The 16,544-nt window shown below is 43.4% G+C and overlaps 1 pseudogene; it reads right to left on the reverse strand.

Moving 5' to 3' along the window:
* Positions 1 to 7,527: 7,527 nt before the first annotated feature.
* On the reverse strand, positions 7,528 to 7,984 carry LOC119867612 (annotated as a pseudogene).
* Positions 7,985 to 16,544: the final 8,560 nt, after the last annotated feature.

A 16,544-nucleotide genomic window follows, 5' to 3' on the forward strand; every position in this document is an offset into this window, starting at 1 on the left:
ACTAAGATGGGAGTGGGGAAGGAGGAGGAGCACAGAACTTACCCACTCCAGAAAGAAGGCAGTGGTTTTCTGAGCAACACAGATGACCACAGGACCCTGTCATGTCCTTCCTTACTACTGTTGCTTCCCTGTTTTAACCATGTACTTTGGCAGAGAATGAAGACATAGAAGGAAATGGAAAATGATAGAGCAAATGATACTTTTTTTTTTCTTTCAGTTCTTTCTTACTCACCAGTAAGACAGAGGTATAGGCTACTGGTAGAATGTGTGTATGTCATGAAATGAAATAAAAACAGTTGAGTTAGTTTTTTTCCAAATAGCATTTCCATTGCTTTGATAAGAACAAAATTAACTACAAAATATGAATTACATAATTCTGGAAATTCTGCAGATGAGTTACATGCTCTTATATTTGCATTTAAGACTGGAATTGTATGTGTAAAGAAGAATGCTATTAATTGTTTCCTTTTTCTTTACTGCAAGGACATTAAATAACAGTTAATAAAAAATACCATGGCAAGTTTGAGAGATTGCAGAAGAAAAGAAAAAGCTTTATATTATAGGATATTTTTAAAAATTCATTTTGTATTTTATTTTATCTATTTTATTTATTTTTTAAGAGTTTATTTATTTGAAAAAGAGAGAGAGTCAGAAAGCATGAGCAGGGTGAGAAGCGGAGAGAGAGAATCTCAAGCAGACTCCTCGCTGAGAGAGAGGCCTAATTCAAGGTTTGATCTCACAACCCTGAGATCATGACCTGAGCTGAAATCAAGAGTTGGAGGTTTAACCAACTGTACCACCCAGGTGCCCCTATATTATTGTACCTTTGACAGCATTTGCCTCCTCCTTTCAAACAGTTTTCATTTTGCCCTGGGCCCCACCAAATAGGTAGTTGGTGATAAATATAAATGTCTGCATAAACACCTAACATGGTTGTTAGACTCAACCCTGATCATAGATTTCTATAGTTCAGCTCTACTAGTGTTCACACCACATTTAGTTAGGATTTCATTTCAGTAATTGTCTGTGTTTGGATTCCCCAAGAAATATACCTAGGGATAAAGATTTGAGTGGAAGTAATGTATTTGGAAGATGATCCCTGAAAATGCCAAAAGGGGGAGACAGATGGAGGAGGAGAAAGAGAGAAGGAGGGAGAGAGAGAGGGAGAAGGGAGGGAGGGAGGGAGAAGGAGGGAGGCAGGGAGGGAGAAAGAGAGAGAGAGAAGGAAACCAATTAATGGTGTGCTATCAAACTAGTTATCAGTGTCGGGAACTGGAGGTCAATCCTGCTGGGACTCCCAGGAGATAGTGGTATCCCACAGTGACCCCAGATGAAGACTGAGGAAGCTGGGGTGTTTGTCTTTCAACTTTCCATCTTTCATTAGTGGAAGGCTATTCCTAGAAACATTAATTCTCTATCATTTCTGACATGTTCTGCTCATGGCTACCATGGCCAGAAACAGCCCTAAGGGAGAGTGTTGCAGATATGGAAAGGGTACCAATAGCATCAGCTATCTGTCAAGCAATAGAATATTCTATACAGATTGGTGATACCTGTTAAAAAGGCTAGTGAGACCCCCTAGAAAAAAAAGTAATTGTGTTACAATGATAAATCTTTTCTTTGCCTGGCTGAGGCTTCAGAAAAAACACAATCATAAGAGTCCTCATAGATAAGGGTCCTAGATGATGGCATTACACTTGTTTCTGGGCAGAATGTGAGATGAAGCTTTCAGGACAGTAGAGAAATATGGGGGATCTGAATGGAAGCTGCCGAGGAGTCATGCAGCTCGCACAGATTTACTAAGGAGAGCCGACAGTCCATGAGGAGGCCTGGAAAGAGAACCTTATATTCTTGCCAAAGGCCAGCTTCAGACTTTATAATGAATGTAAGTCTTTGATGGCTTTGGGCCACTGTTGGTTTCCTAATGCCCCAGCTACCTAGGGGTCAGAGATATACTGCCCAGCCCCCTGCAAAATCCCACTAGGGTCTAAATGATCCTGGCTCTATGTGTGCACAGCTCCAAGCTGCATTGGCTTTTGACCCCCCCACCCCCACCCCAGAGTTTAGTTATGTTTAATCTCATTGTATTTTAATGGTTTTATCAATTTTATTTCTTCACCTCAATGATAAGCTCATTCCTGGACAAGTTCTGTGTCTTCTTTTCTTACTCTCATGGTGCTTAGCCTCACTGGACACAAAATAGGTGAGTGATAACTGCTTCATGATCAACTGTCTCTCCCAAGGCCAGAGAGCTTCACTCAAGGCAAGCTGGGCAGTCCTGGTAGGGCCCACGGCTTCTGAACTGCAGGCCCAAATGAGATCAGGACACGTGCCACCAGGTGCCGTGAGGGGTTTCCAGGGTTCTGAGATGTTTCCTGGCATTGCAGGAATGCCAGGAGGGGAAGGGCTGCTCCCAGAAGAGTAGGGAGTGATGAGAGTCATGGGGCCAGGCGGGACTGCATAGGCATCATAGGAGCTGGTATCTGAGTCAGCTAGGGAGGAGGAGGTGATGGCATTTGGTGGTACATTGTGGGTAGAGAGGGAGCAGTTGATGGGGCATCATGCCAGGGTGCTCTGCTGCTCCAGTTGGTGCCAGGCCAGGTCCTCCTGAACACAAACTCCCCCTGTCCACATCACTGGTGTTCCATTGGCCACTGAGCTCATGGCTCAGGGTATATGCACTCTTCCACATGCAAGTTCTTCTTCCCGAAATTGCTTTCTTCTGAGTTCCATGTTGTCTTTGCTCTCCTTTCTTCTGATTCGGTATCCTCCCTGACTTCATGTTTCTGTTCCTTCTCACTATGTATTTTTTCACTTTCTCCATCATGTGCCTTATAATCCTCACCTGCTTCATTTTCTCCTTTGTTTTCTGCCTTTTCTGGATGCTGACCATCAGTATCTGCTTCCATTTCTTACCCCTCTTCAGCGACTCTGGCTCAGTGGGTCTCATGTCAGCCGTACAGCTGCCCTCCAGGCCAGAAGCACTAATGGGGGATTTCCAGAATGCACTGAGAATTGAGGGATTTATCTAGGGCCAGGAAATCACTTATACAGAGTCAATATAGGAAATACGTATGAATAGACAGGTATACAGTGAATCCTCCTGATTTGCTCTTTGTGAATGCAATGAGCCATTGTAAAATGTAATATTTATTAAATGGTAGTGGTTCAGCTAATGCCATTGGGAGGGGAAATCCATTTACTCTGAATCCTTGTGGGTTTAAAAGTTTGTATTATGTAAACAAAGGATGAGAGTATGTGTGCATGCACCCACCTGACCTTCATTTGAGATTTTTATTTTTATTTATTTTTTTAGGTGAGGAGGTTGAGAGAGAGAGAGAGAGAGAATCTTAAGCAGGCTCCATGCCTAGTGCAAAGCCCAAAGCATGACCCTAATCATGACCTGAGCCAAAATCAAGTCTGCCTCTTAACTGACTGAACCACACAGGAGCCCTTGAGATTTTTAAAAGCTCATACCACTTTTACCATTTTATCCAGTTTTCACTGTTGTATCCTGCTGGGCCTCAGGTTTGATTTTTACCTATATATAAGCTAACAAATTAGCTTGTTGGTGTTTCCTCGATGCTGGCAGAAGCTCCAAGATTCTGGGGTCAGAGAACAAGGACTCTATTACTCACGGCAGAGCTGACAACATATGCCACCTCTCACCAAAGAAACACAATGTGGCCCAGATGGGTGCGACTCAATGTGTTTGCATTGTAAGTGACACTAAACTTGAGGGATCCACTATAAACAGTAAGCTAACTTGTCCCTCACTCAGGGAGAGGCGTCGTCTCATTTCGCAAGGGGAAGAGCTGTGAAACATTCCTGAACAATTGCCTGGGTAAAGAGTGACAGGGCCTTGCAGTATAGGGGCCACTAAGTAAGAGGTGTGGAAGATATTAGAACACCCAGTATAAATGCCTTCCATAAGCTTAAGAAGTTAGAAAAAATTATGAGGATATTGAGGGAAAGCATGACATTTAGTTTAAAATAGAAAAGACCTGAGTCAATCACTTAAGTATGAAAATGCCATGTCTGAAATATGATTACGCTGAGTGGCATTAATAGCAAATTAGATATGGTGAAGGAAAACATTAGTGAACTTGAAGACTCAGCAGTAGATACTGTTTAAAATGGAACATGCGGAGGAAAGAAAATGGACAACATCAACAGAATATTAGTGGGCTCTGGATCAACCACTAGCAGCATCATGTAGGTGTAATTGAAGTTGTGGGAGGCTGAAAAAATTGGCTGAAAATTTCCTAAAATTATAGAAAACTATAATCTCACAGATCCAAGAAACTGAACAAAAATCAAGCAGAAGAAACGTTTAAAAAAAAAAGATTTGAAGGCACATCATAATCCAATTCAACTGGGTAAGAATGGTGGTGAGGATGAAGCCCATGACAGGTTTTTAAATTAATGTTAAAATTTTAAAAAAATCATGGTTAGGAGAAAATCTCCCAAAGGAAAAACATACAGATGATATACAGAGGGACAAAGATAAGAATTTTAGAAGACTTCTCTTTGGAAAAAATGTGAGTTAGAAGACAGTGGAGCCACATATTAAAGTACTGAAAGAACCAAAAAGCAAAAAGCAATTATCCACCTGGAATTCTCTACCAGCAAAAATAACTTTCAAAAACAAAGGTAAAATAGAGACTCTGTCAGACATACGGAAATTGAAATAATTCATCACTTGTTGACCTGGCCTGCAAGACATGTTAAAGGAAATCCTGGAGGCAGAAGGAAAATGCTACTTGATAAAAAGCTGGGTCTACACAAGGGAATGAAGGACGTCAGGAATGATCTCATCCATGACATCAGTCATTTCACCCATGACATCAGTTCCTTCCAATAGCTCTTTTCCAGATTTCAGTCTCCACATGGAGCAGAAATGCCCTGGAAAGCATTTGGTTCTCAGCACTGCGATGTGAACAAGAAATATGTTTTATCTGTGCTGAAGGATCAAAAGCAAAAAGATAGGAGAGGAAGTGTTAGAACTTGGAGGGGAGAGTGGCTGAGGAAGAGAGATCCCAGAGGAGAATAGCCCTTCTCTGTGGCCAGAGACAGAAGATTAAAGCTCCTGTGTGTTTGCTTCTGTAGGATGCTGGTAGTCTATTCCCTTATTGAGATTATAAATAATAGAAGGAGGTGGTGGTGAATCAGAAGAATTTAGCAACATACAGAGTTTACAGTCAACTTAAAAGTCTGACTTGATATATTTGGGGGTAGCAGGAGAAATAGTTGGACTTTGGCGGTATTGGGAAGTGGAGATAGGAATAAATCTCAGTCCCTGTAGTTGAAATTTGCATAAACTTTACCCTGACTGCCATTCCTGACACAGCTTTACCTTCCTGGGAGTAAATACAAGCAAATTTCTCTCTCCCACCATTGTTAGGTGGTTATTGAACACCCGAAGACACAGGATTCTGGCGAAGGATTCTGTTCTCAAGGATGCACTTACAAAGATGGAATATTCCCCTCCCATCTCTTTCCTCTGCATTCTACTTATATCTTTTCTTTTTTTTAATTTTTTTTAAACTTTTTAAAAATTTTTTTAATTAATTAATTTATTTATGATAGTCACAGAGAGAGAGAGAGAGAGAGAGAGAGAGGCAGAGACACAGGCAGAGGGAGAAGCAGACTCCATGCACCGGGAGCCCGATGTGGGATTCGATCCCGGGTCTCCAGGATCGCGCCCTGGGCCAAAGGCAGGCGCTAAACCGCTGAGCCACCCAGGGGTCCCTATCTTTTCTGATATTATCAGTCTCTCTTCATATCCACAGACATGGGAATAAATTCCAACATCAAGCCACAAATGATGGATTTTACAGAAATGTTGCAGGCCATTGTTTCAGAAGCAGGGAGTGGTTCAGGGAACATTTTGTGGATCAGAGAGGTTTTGAGTTGGAAAGAAATGGGATTTTGACGAACAGAGACAGAGCATAGGCACCTGTCTGGGAAGATAAAGTGTTGATTGGTAGCTCTGTTGGGCTTGAGGAGTGGATGGCTGCTTACATTAAGCTGGTTGTTTTGTTCCCCAAATAGGTCTAATCCAAAAGGGATGGAAGACAATAGATAGACATCTATTTCTAAGTTTCCCGCATAGTTAAGGTGGAGAAGGGAGTGTGGCTGGCATCTCCAAGATCTAGTCAAGAGAGAAGGGCAGATGGATCAGCACATTTATCTCAGGGGTAGGAGAGGAGCCACGAGGCAATTGCTGGGGAGTCCAGGAGGTCAAGAGTGTTGAAGGTTGAAAGGTGAGCTGTGTCCAATGATGTGGAACAGAACCTGAGAACAAGCCACCAGTTTGGGTGGGTGAAAGGGGGATTGAGAAGGAAGTTCCAGAAGAAAACCAAATTTCAGACGGCTGGGGAGGGGACTGGGTGATGAGGGGGCAGAGGCAGGGTTACATTAGCCCAGATGAAGATTTTGGACAAATTAGAGAAAGTACTCATCTGGGGAGACCAATTAGAAAAATGTGCCTTTTTTTTTTTTTTTTTGCATCAAAAAAAAAGACATCCCAGTCTTAGGAAGATGCAGTCCTGTGCACCCCCTGCCCTGGCAAGTGGATTCAGGCCTGGATTCAGCTGTCATTCACCCCTGTCCCAAGTGTCTTTAAGCAGAGCACAACCTACAGAGTGGGTACGTGGTGGTTCTGAGCAGAGATACACAGTATAAAGTGCTCATTAGAGAATATGGATGGTGCAGGGAATGATAAAGTAGTGAAATCACTCAAGGGGGCTGAAGGGGTCACAGAAAGGTGTTTGAAAAGAAATCTGTACATCTTTCTAGGCAGAAACTATGCCCCCGCCTCTTTCCCTATCCCCTCTCTTTGTCCATTATGTCTACACCTGTGGATTTCAGAACTGTTTAGGAGGAGGTACATGTGTGAGGTTAATCCCGTTGTTATGGACTGAATTATGGCCACCCCAAATCGATACATTGAAGTCCTAACCCTAGGACCTCAAAATGTGACTATTTGGAGTTTAAAACAGTAATTAAATTAAAACAAGGTCGTTAGTATGGACACCAATCAATGTGATTTGTGTTTTTTTTTTTCCAGTTCACTCTTTTAATAATTTCTTAGACTTCTGTAGTCTAAAAACTTTAGAATACACGAAACATCTTAGCAATCATAATCAATGGTGCCCTTTAGATTTCAGATATTAAACAACTATTGTATAGCCTACAAAGGCACAAATACACTCAACACCTAAATACTACTTCATCATTTAGAGTCAAAGTCAGAAGGAACTGCATGGTTTGCAAGGTATTTCAACTTACATGTGGTCATTAAAACCCAACAAGTAAATCAAGTATAGTCATATAAGGGCAGGCAATTCAAGGCTCAAATTTCACTCTAAAATTGAAGACCTGAAAATAAAAGCAGCTGAAAACTTTGTGTTTCTCCATCTTGCATATACATGGATAGATACTGAGACCTTACTGTGGAAAATATACAGTTATTATACATGGTTTCCCCAGAAAATAATGAAGCTTCAGAAAATACAGAAAGTGTCAAGATCCATAATTTGCTTCATCAAAAGCTTTTCTAGCTCGTTTCAATTCTTCATTCATAGTAAGCAAGTCTTTAACCCTAGCAAACTTCCTTGGGTCCTTTCAAATCAAGAAGACGACCTTGTCTTCCAATTGACATTGCCTTGTGAGTCATTTCAGTGATGAACTCTATGACAAGGTCTTCAAGAATATCCACTGACTCAGGATTCTGGCCATCCCCAAACCCCATACATCATACATCGCACTCTCTGTCTTGTCCAATGCTTTAGTCCGAAGGCCCAACTTAATTGCTACCATCAGCACCTGTTCCAGGATCCATCATAACCTTAGACTTGTAGTCAAGGAGTTCTGATTCTTTAGAAAAAAGTTTCTTCCTTTTACCCTGTCCACCTTCTGCACCTCCTCCACTTTCTTCATTTTCTTCCTCAAAAGTAGGGTCTTCCTCCTCGTCGGCCATGCCACCGGCCAGCCTATGGAGCCTGATTTGTGTTTTTAAAGAAGAGGAGATTAGGACAGAGACAACTCAGACTGGGCTCATTGAATGTGGGAGATACAGCAAGACAGACATCTCCACTCCAGGAGAGGGGTCTCAGGAGAAACCAAACCTGAGGGAGACTCCCAGCCTCTGGAACTATGAGGGAATACTTTTCTGCTGCGTAAGCCTCCCCAGTGTGTGGTTCTTTTTTTCTGGCAGCCCTAGCCAATGAACATACACAGTTAGAAAGAAATCTCATAAGGCAGCTGTGACCAGTTCCTTACTGAGTGGACCCCAGGAGAAATGTGGAAAGATCAGAGCTTGAGGGCATGGAAAGGCAGCAAGTCTGTAAACCCAGCTCAACGTTGGAGGAATTTTGAAGGTCAACACTGCCACTACGTAGATTTGTGACCTTGGGTGTGTTACTCTCTTGGCACCTATATTTCTGAAAGTGTACAATGAGCTTTGCAATAGTGCATGTGTTACGAAGATGCCTTCGGGATTAAATGAGAGAACACCTGCAAAGCACTTCTCTTAGCACATAGTAAGCTCTCTCAGCGTGCCAGCTTATCCTCTTGTTTTCCCGCAGTCAAAGCTGCTCCAGGGCCAGCATCGTGACCTCCTCTGCTTTCTAAAGGAAGCATTTATTAAGTGTCCCTTGTATGTCAGCCTTTTACTTTAAGGAACTGAGCTGTGGGGAACCTGGAGTCCGGTTAGGGAAGGCCAGGTACACAAGGGAAATGCTGAGGAAGAACACAAGGTTGCATAGGGCCAGGCACTCTGTCCTACGCTTGGATTAATGTCTATTTCATTTTAATTCTCCACAAAGTTATGAGCTAGAAGTCTTTTTGCCTCTTCTTCTTTAGAGATGTGAAAATTGATGGCCAGAGTGGTAGGATTTGTCCAAAGCTCACTGCAAATGAGCAAGAATCAAACCCAAGTGTGTGGGCGTCAAGCCCATCTATGTGATCACTGTTAGAATGACACCCCCCCAATGACCTTCTTAATAACCTTGGGAAGCAGGGCAGACCTAGCGCTAAAACCATCTTATGTGTTAGGAAAATATCACCCAGGAAATACTGGATCCTTCATGTACACACTCAATGTAAGAAGTTAAGTCAGTTCTTAAACCCAGTGAGGTTTCTGGGCTATGAATCTTATGATTAGATACTGTTTAGATATTCAAATTCTCAGGGATGGTGTCCATGCACCGTGGGTGGACTTGACTTTGAAGGGGGTTGTGGAATGCCACGTTTCCTCTGTGACATGAGGTTTCAGTGTCAGCCATGGTCTGATGGCCATAGACCCAGCATGGGTTTAGGGTCAAAAGGCAGAATTATGGCTCTGGCTCTGCCACAGACTGGTTGGATGACCTTGGGCACTTAATTCCTCTTGGACATGGGCTTCTTCTCTGCAAATAGAAGATACTGTGCTTAATGATTTCCAAAATTTGTTAAAAATCTTATTCTGTGATCCAGAATCATTGAATGGCCCCGAGAGACTGGTAAGAAGCCCACAGGCATATGGGGGCAGAGAGTTGCTCCCGGTCCTCCCATCAAGAAAGGAAAGCTCCGCCATGGGCAATGCCTTCTTGTGGCTGAAGGTGCCGAGATGCCATGGCAGAGATGACATCAGGGACCAAGTCCTTATTAATGTCATGATTACAGTAAGAAGTCTGCTGGGGGACTTAAAGGAATCTGATTTGTACTCCAAGTACTCACAAGTAGAAATCCTTCATGCACTCTCTCTCTTTTTTTAAGATTTTATTTATTATTCATGAAAGACATAGAGAGAGAGAGAGAGAGAGATAGGCAGAGACACAGGCAGAGAGAGAAGCAGGCTTCATGCAAGGAGCCTGACGCGGGACTCGATCCCTGGTCTCCAGGACCAGGCTCTGGGCTGAAGGCACTGCTAACCTCTGAGCCACCCGGGCTGCCCCTTCATGCGCTCTCTGGCCACAGAACAGAGAGTCCTAGAACAAAGTCTGTTTTGATCTTTTGTCTTGGTTAGGGGTGATACCAAGTCTCCAGCATAAACTATGATGCTTGTATTGTTTGCATGCCAGCAATAAAAGAGGAAAACATAACCAAGCAGTTTGGTTAGTTTTGGCATGCACAATTCAGGGTGGGAAATTCCCTCAGATTTTGGCCGATCACTTAGTATTTAATTTTTTAAGTAAGTGTGTCAGTTTCAAAATACCAGAGGTTCTTGTTGAAGGGCAATCACAAAGAACTGGACATCCTGGTGTTTGGAGCAAACATTCCAGCTCGTTGGCATCACAGCACTTACTGTAATATTAGCGATAAGAGCAGTGACTACACGGCAGTGTAGGTCCCTGGGGACCTCCCCGGGGAAGCCTTTCCATTTATGGTGAAAAGCAGTAAAGAAGTGGGGAGCTGATGTGCTTGGAGTAGCACCTCCTAGGTGTTCCAATGTCGAGATCAGCGAGTTTAAAGGAACTGGCCTCAGCCTCAGGGGCCCTGAGACCTTGACTATCAGTTGTCCAACCTGGTTTTGGAGTCCACTGTATGATCTTGGGCCGACCTTGGTCCTGGCTTTGGGAAGTGTATGACTTCCTGGTTTGAGGTCCACCTACTTTGGGGACCTTGTATGTTCTGATTCTTAAGTTAGAACATATGACTCGAGGGACACCTGGGTGGCTCAGCGGTTGGGTGTCTGCCTTTGGCTCAGGGCGTGATCCTGGAGTCGGGATCAAGTCTCACATCAGGCTCCTTGCTGGAGGCCTGCTTCTCCCTTTGTCTGTGTCCCTGCCTCTGTGTGTGTGTGTGTGTCTATCATGAATAATAAATAAAATCCTTAAAAAAAAAAAAGAACATATGACTCAATACCTTGCCTGACAGTGGTCTGGGCTCTTGCAACGCTTAGTTGGTTCTCGGACCAGCAGCATCAGCATCCCCGGGGGAGCTGGCTAGAAATGCAGAATCTCAGCCCCACCCTGGATGTACCAAATCAGAACCTGCCTTTCATCATGATCCTGGGGTGATTCGTTTGCACATTTCAGTTTTCAAAGCTCTGTACCAGAATACCCAAAATAGAGGCGACCATCCTGCACATCCATGAGACAGATGAGCCATTCGCTGGTCCAGGATCATTTGGTTATAAGAAGACTTAACTTCAGGAAGCTTGATGGGTACACTCAGAAGTTTATCTGTTTTCTGCTCCGTGGTGTATATAAATGTCCTATATATATGCACACGCACGCATAAGAAAATCAGTCATGATTGTTTTTCCATATGCTTTCTGAAATAGCGCAATCGAAAAATACTAGATAAAGTCTGCTAAAAGGCTTTCTGTTAGCAGCTCTGTTTGAAAAGCATTTGCTAAAAGCGAGGATGGCAAGACGCCTTCTGCAAAATGGGACAACATGAACCAAAAGGGAGTCCAGGGGGTCAGCCAGGTGGTCAGGAACCCCTGCTTTCCTTTCGGCTTTCTTCAGGTTTCTTGGCCAGCTCAATAGCACACGTAGGACACTCTCAAATGACCCCTGACCTTCTGGAGTTCACAAACGTGGCTGGCACAGGGTAGATGGGGCCAGCTGACACTGGGAGGCCACAGAATGGCTCCAGGAGGAGCTGTGGGAGGAGGGGGCTGTTTCTTAGCAAGTACTTCTTGTTACTCTACAACAGCCTTAATGTGTTCTACGCTGGAATTTTTATTCCTTCTTGGAAGACGAAGCCATAATGCAGTTGATGTCATCATTTTTCAGTTCCTCTCCAATATTTATTTGAAAAACCCCTTACTTGGCTTCCTTGATTCACATAAATGTCATCACTCTGAAATTTTCTAAAATTAAAACACACACACACACACACACATCACCTGAGCTCAATAATGCCGATGGCTTATGACTTTTGACTTTTCTACGTGCTAAATGCCCACCTGCTTGTCTTCTTCCTTTTATATTCCCCAACTTAAGTGGTGGTCTTGGAAGGTTTGGGGTCCCGTTGGTGACCAGTGCTTTCCTGTGTTGAAGAAATCTCATCTGAGGAAGTGACATAGTCATAGGCCAAGGAGGCTGTATCCTTTCCTCTCACGTGTGGGGTTTGGAGAGGGAGCACTGCCCCCCTTTTGGGACCCATGCTTCATTGTTTGTCTATGCATAGGCATTGTTATTGCTGTCATCAATTACCACAGACTTAGTGGCTTAAAACAATGTGTTGTTTTATAATCCTAAAGGTCAAAAGCCTAAAATCTGTCTCACTAGGCTTAAGTCAAAGTGTTACAGGGCTGGCTCCTCCTGGAAGTGCTAAGAGAGAATAATTCCTTTCCTCTTTCACCTTCTAGAGGCTTCCAGGTTTCCTGGGCTCATAGCTGCACCCTCTGGCCTCTGCTTCATCATCACATCTCTCTGGTACAGACCCTCCCTGTCTCCCTCTCATAAGGACCCTGTGATTTACATTGGGCTTACCAGAAAATTTAAAATAATCCACCTAACTCAAGATCCTTAACTTAATCACATCTGCAAAGTCCCATTTGCCGTAGAAGATAACATAGGCATAAATTCTGGGGATTAGGATGGGGCATCTTTAGGGAACCATTATTCTATCTGCTATGGCCTAAAAAGCAAAAATGCTGAAATTATGATCTTTCAGCATTTTCAAGCAGCTAAGGTGCAATGCTACTTATTACCTTTAACTTGAGCTGCTTGGAATCAAACCACATAACAATTCCCAGACACCTCAGAGATGAGGAGGCAGAACCATACTCTTGATCGACTTGAGAGATGTGTTTTTACCAGAAAGGAGTCAATTTGAGAAGATAAGAAGGGACAAGAATAAAATGTGGAGGCTTGAAAGAATTTAATAATAATAATAAATAATAATAATATCTGTTATTTACTGGACTTCTACTATGATCCAGGCACGGTGCTAGGTACTCTGCACACTTTATTTCATTTGATCTTCATAAATGGCTGGAAAAACAGCCATTGGTGTCTGTGTTTTAAAGATGAGAGAACCAAGCTCTACAAGTATTATGGGCTGTTTATACAGCTTCCTTCCTAGGTAGGTACGCCGGGACCACTAGTTGTCGGTAGAGATGATGTTTCTGAATTTGATTTTTAATAACTAGACTTACCTTCCATATTTATAGACTTCCCAGAAACTCTGATGTTGGTAAACTTGGGCTAACCCCAGAGCATCAGCAGAATGAGTCCAGCCAATCATTAGAGAGGATAGTATTTATTTTGCTTGCTGGGTATATCATTCATTACTTTGCTTTCTCACTCAGTTGGCCAACAGTCTATTGGGTCTGCTTGACTTTGATCAGAACAGAAACTCTAGAGTGTCCTAGTGGTTAGAATTCAAGACTCTTTCTAGAATACATCCATATTTGATTAACATTTATTGACTGCCTATCACAGGCTGTAGGTTGAGCTGGGTTCTTGGAACATAACTCGGTAAGAGTTGGAAATGGGGCTACTACTCCAGCTAAGAGGTCAACTGGCTTAAAGTGGTAAGGAGAACTTCATGGTCTGCCTACTTCCATTATTCTCTGACCTTCGGGAGAAGAGCCGAATGACTGGACCCCAACCTGGTCTTAGTATTTTTACCTCTTATTCTCCAGCCCAAGGAAGTTCAGTTTCAAAATATGTGTCTGTCTATTGTCAGGCTATACCCACCTGTCACAAACTTTTGTGTATTCTAAGGAGAAAAAATTTAAAAACCCATAATATATGAATTTAAATTTATTTCAGCCAATCTTGACATTTGTTAGCTTATCCCCAACTGGTAGTGTGCTGGAGCCAGCTTGAGCTAGCTCTTGAGAGCCAAGGGTGTATGCACATCTTTCCAGATTCTGCGCTTTAGTAATATCAGGATTGTAGCTTGAACCTGGCCATGGTAGTGCTGTTTACATGGTGAGAATCTGCAAATGCTACAAATCAGGACTTTCTCCTTCTCCTCCTTGTCCTCCTCCTCGAGACGCCTGTGCGGCGGAGGACTGGGGCGGGCGTTGCGGCGGTGAGACGGGAGGGCGGGGAGGAGGGAGTCTGCGCGGCGTGCGTCTCTGGAGATAGCACTGACGCAAGCATGAAAGAAAGATCGAGGACCGAAGCAAGACGCAAAAGACCGAGAAGCGCAAGCAGTCGCAAGCGGAGCAGTCGGGACGGGGCTGTATCCGTCTCCGTCGGCAGACGTCCTAAGACGCGGCCTCCATCAGCAGGCGACGGCGAGGCGATTATCGATAGGTCATCGCACGAAGTAAGACCTTACGAGTCCTCCTCCTATACGACCAGCGGAGTGTATTCTTCGTTATGCGAATACAGGGAGGGAAGCATAAGCGTAAATCATCCTCGGATCGTTATTTTTGTTTTCTGTCTTATTAGGCGATCTGATTATGTAGTGCTGCGTCTGTTCTTTTCTTCTTCTTCTTCTTCTCTTACTTTTCTCTTCTTCTCCTTATTCTTTCTTCCACACCTCCTCCTCCTCCTCCTCCTCCTTCTTCTTCTTCTTCTTCTTCTTCTTCTTTTCTCAAGAGCCACTTTGCCAGCATACCACTGTAACCAACATATACATTGTCTGTGCATCAATCATAGTCAATGAAAATAAGTAATCGACTAGTTAAAGAAATATTAATTTGGGGCACGTGGTGGCTCAGTCGGTTAAGCATCTTCCTTCAGCTAAGGTCATGATCTCAGGGGCCTGGGATTGAGTCCTGTGATGGGCTCCCTGTTCAGCAGGAAGTCTGCTTGTCCCTCTCCCTCTGCCTCTCTCCCCACCCTCCGTACTCTCTCTCTCTCTCAAATAAATGAATAAAAAAATCTTTTAAGAAAAGAAATATTAATGTTTGTTAGATTAGTAGGCTAATAATGCTTAAAAAAAGCAATCTTGTAAATTCATAGATATGTGTGCTGGAAGAGATGCTAGCCATCAGCCTGAATACTTTCCTATTTTCCAGACAAGGAAACAGAATTGGTCCTGAGCAAGAAGAGCTCTGTGTCCTTCTCAGGGAATGAGCCAAGCCAGATCCTCTTGGAGATTACCTTTCTGTGTGCTTTTCCTCAAGGTTTCAGTTCTTAGGATTCAAAGGCAGTAGGAATCTGCAGGGACAGGATCTTCAAACTCCAGTGTAGTAGAGTCAGGGGAGGCAGAGTGGGGGCATAAATCCAGAATGCATGGTGGACATGTCAAGGATAGTTTGCCTCTGCCTAGACTTGTAATGATTAACAAGAAAATAAATTTCTGTTTTTTGCAAGTCCTTTATTAATTCCAAATTGCCTTCACACATCAGGCATGGAGAGCCTAGGCCGAGAGCAGGGGTCAGCAGCCGGCTCTTATGGGGCTGTCTGCTATAGAAACTCCTATGACACATGCATAGACGTGGAAAAATCCAGGGTAGAGGAAAGTGTTTGCATTGTGCTTATGTTGCTCAGGAAATCATCCTTCCATGGCTAACCATACCAAATGGATTAATTTGTTTTAAAAATTTACATAAGCAGAAAATCTATCACAAAACAGTCTGTAGGAGGGCAGGCTTTTTGTAATTAGCATCCAGAGAACATATGAATGTTTCTTCTGTCAACATTCCCCTGCTCTGCACTTCCTGCTCTGTTTGCTGGACTCAGCCCCACACTGAGCCTGTTGAAGCATGAAGCTGGGGAGGTCAAGCATTTCATATGGACTAAATCACAGATGTCACTTTCCTTCTTCCAGCCCACAAGCCACTGAACCATGTAGGGCGAAGGTTAGAATTATAGTTCTTGGCCATTACTTGGTGTTCCCGGGAGCAGTCTTTTTTCCCCATGTCCCTCTGGCCTCCACATGTCACCCCCCACCCCTACTCCTGCCCCATCATATAATAATTCTTGCAAAAATAAACACACAGGAAAGATGGTGTAATTAATAGTTTACATATGAACTCTGGTATGTTGTAAAAGCTAAGTTCTTGTGTCCAACAACCTAAGGTGGATCTGGTCATGTGTATTTGATAGAGTAGCAGCTGGAAATGTGGTTTCTGATTCCAGAAGGCCTCCCAGCAATGGTTGCAGATTAGGGTAGCAAATATTTCCAGCCATTTTACTGGCCTCCCACTCACTCATTCTCCTTCTGTAAACTTCTTATCCACTGCTCCCAGGCATAAAATGACTAAGAATATAGCCTTCTTTACGATCTCTCCATGGCCCCGGGAAAGAGGTTTTGAGGTCTGACAAGGATGAGTCTGGCAGCAGAACATATTACGCAATGGAGTCAGGGTTAGTGGCAGAAAGACTAAGGAGGATTCCAATGTCATAAAGCAAAGGCTAGATTGTGATAATGGTGGATATGGAAAGAGAGAGAGTGAAAGGAAAAATGGAAGGGATGTTGTTATTGATTGGACTTAGGGATTCAATTATAATAAAGAATCAAATGTGACTCCAAGGGCTTGAGTCTGAGCCATGGGAGAATGGGGATACCATCGACAGAAGTAAGGAGGGATAATATGGGATCAGTCCTGGAGCAGTGAGTATCTAAGGGAAACATTTGGATAGCACTACTATTGCTCTACATGGATTTTGTGGTACCAGCCCATGGGACAATACTAC

The sequence above is a fragment of the Canis lupus genome, chromosome 35, assembly GCF_011100685.1.
Source record: "Canis lupus familiaris isolate Mischka breed German Shepherd chromosome 35, alternate assembly UU_Cfam_GSD_1.0, whole genome shotgun sequence".
In the NCBI taxonomy this organism is placed as follows: Eukaryota; Metazoa; Chordata; class Mammalia; order Carnivora; family Canidae; genus Canis; species Canis lupus.